We start from the raw sequence: 2982 nt of genomic DNA on the forward strand, positions 1-2982 counted from the left end.
CGGATTTTTGTAGGAATGAATGTACCAGATGAACCTTCCGAGGCAAGAAAAGTTCCGTTATTCTTTGCCACCACCCTTGAAGCGAAATTGACAGGTAAAAAAAAACTTTTGGTGAAAAATGAAAGGATAAAAAAGCCTTATAAATGGGGTAAAATCCTTGGGCTCAAAAAACTAGGGTTACCATTCTAAAAGGAAATACGTGTCACGCCCCTAGGCAGTGATGCCTCACGTCTCCCATCATTGCGCCGAAAAAAATGGCGGTTACCTTTATGAGTAAAAGGCACCAGTTCCCAATGCAATAACCGCCAAAATTCTAAGGGAGGTAATCCCATAACTCGATACCAACCTGCCATTACCACAGCCGAGTCTCCATAAACAGTAACTTATGGGCGAACATTGAACCTCGGTAGCGAACTACATCATAATAAGAATCGACTCACATACTCCACAGTTGATTAGCATGCGAATAATAAAGTTAAAATGTTACATTGCAAGAAGACCTATGACTCGGCAAGCATGCATCATGAACCAAAATGGTTGAGTTACATAAATAAAATAGAAATATTATAAGCAGCAAAAGATGACTGTTTCATCGATCTGTTTAAATGCTTACATATGAGAGGCTTCGTGGCAGAAACTGTGAGAAGCAAAATACTAAAAACAAAAGAAAATCAGCAAATTCCCACAAGATGGTGGAGATCGCCAGAGACCCTTCATATCGACCAACAAAAAGGAGCCTCCCCCAGATTTGAAGAGAAGTCCAAAGAACAATGTTCTCCCCTCCCCAATGAAGAGATGGGGAAACGCAAAGAACACTATTCTGACCTTCTCAGAATCCGGGGTACCAAGTAATTTTACTCAATAGGTCAGCCTCAGAAGAAACTTCCGAAGGACCTACTTCTCCGGTCAGATTTGCGAGCCGGGCATGAAGAGCCACATTCTCCTCCTCCAACAGAGCCGCCTTCATCTCCAAGTCGCACATCTCAGGCGCCAATTCCACAAACCGGCCGGCGAATGCTATGCTCCGGTCCTTAGCCCGCCTTGCTGAACGTCGATAGTTGCGAGCAAACAACAACATTCCCTTTAAATCGAACATCTCGCACTGAGCATCCGACTGGGCTGGAGAGGGAGGTACAACTTTTTCCGGCCTCTTTCTGGCCGTCGGCGGTGGGGGAGCAGGAGGCGCAGTGGTCTCTTCTTTCGTCTCTTCTTGCTTTACCATCTCTTTTCCGGCGGAGCCCCTCCTGGTTCTCTTTGCAACTGGCTCCACTGGTGGCTCTGGCGGGGGCGTCATCACAACCTCTGCTTCGGGTACGGCATCCACATCAACGATGTGGGCCTCGAAGAGCCCAGAGGTGGAAAGGTCCAAATCTTGGCTTTCAGTCATGGAGTTTTTGGAAAAAGGGAAGAAAAGGGAAGGATGTCTTTGTCGAAAAGATTTAGTGTAAAGATCTAAGGGAACTCCCTATAAATAGAAGTGGAAAGGAGAGAGAAAAGAAAACTAAGTACCACTAAGTGTCCTTTGGGTCTTTTCCGCCTCCTTGCCACGTGGCACAATACTATTTGCCCCAAGAAACGGCGTCCATTATGAAGAGACCCTTTCTCATCACGTCATTATGATAGACACCGTTATTTCGAATATCAAGAGTGATTTGACGATTCCCTGTAATGGACCACAAGGAATGAGAAAGTTAAAAATGATTGCATTTGCGAGACTTGGTTTTCACTTCAACCAGCCAAACATTGAAGATCGGATGGATCCCTGCAAAGGTGCGTTCATAACACCATCGGTACCAATAAAACTTCCCACAGAATAAAGGAATCCTCGAGCTACTTCCTCAACCCAAAAATGGCTCAAGGAAGTGGGGGGCAATATGTTGGGCATAAAATCGACACTAGCCGTTGATGAACGACACGTGGACCTCCGAGTAAAAAGAAACCGACCTACGGGAAAGATGATAAAATCTTATCCTTTCCTTATAAACATCAACGTTCATAGTTGGGAAACCGCCCTTCAAAGAGGCAATGTACTCTAAGGCGGTGACTTTCTACCTATAGGAAGTTCATTGAATAGTAACTTGCTCGTTAAGCAAACTAGGATATCTATTAAAAATAGATATAAACTTATCTCCTAGGGAAGTCAACCAATTAGGAAAGACTCCTAAAACAGAAACATTCTAATCATTGAGGACTCCTTTCTCTATAAAAAGGGACCCATACTTCATAATGGAACTACGTTAGACTTAATCCTCAATAAAGGAGTACCTAGGCAGCTTGGGAAGACCAGGTTCAGTCAAATCATCTCCCACCTCTTTTTCATTAGTAATGCTTCTGAGTCCTATCTCCTTCCCTTCAATTCACCTGTGATTCCGATTTCTAGCTTAAATATTGAAGTATCATAATTACGGTACTACTAACATCTTTTTGTGAGTACAAGTTGCTTACAGGAATAACTCTATCACTACTGGATCGTATAGAGCGGATTTCGGCAACATCAGGGCCCACAAGTTTGATCATCCATGCAAGCCAAAGTGGGGACATTTTTTCCATTTTGTCTCATCCAAGATGGATTCTTAGTAGATGAGTGGTATGTAGCATCGAATTTGGTGGGACCCACTATATTTTTGCATGCTCATAGATTCCCCGAAGGCCCAATTAGTTTTGGATTTTGAGAACGAGATTGTGAGCTTAGACCCAAATTTGGAAGGTTCGGTTTGTTTTGGATTTTGAGATCGGATTGTGAGTCCAAAACTGATCACTAGACTCAAAATTAAAGTAATTTTGATTACAAATCCAAAACAAACAGGGCCAGGTCGATTTTGGTTCTAATAATTCGTTTTGGACTCAAAAACAGAAAAAATAGTGTCAAAAGAAACATGTATAGCTGATCATTTTTAGGGTTATTTCCTAACAATCACTTTTTGGCCCCGTACATTCCATATGGATGTGATCTGGTCCGTTGATCCCGTTTGAGAACAGAAG

Source organism: Tasmannia lanceolata, unplaced genomic scaffold (genome assembly GCF_043159265.1).
Source record: "Tasmannia lanceolata isolate RefF3 unplaced genomic scaffold, GAP_Taslan_0.1 ptg000003l, whole genome shotgun sequence".
Taxonomy (NCBI): Eukaryota; Viridiplantae; Streptophyta; class Magnoliopsida; order Canellales; family Winteraceae; genus Tasmannia; species Tasmannia lanceolata.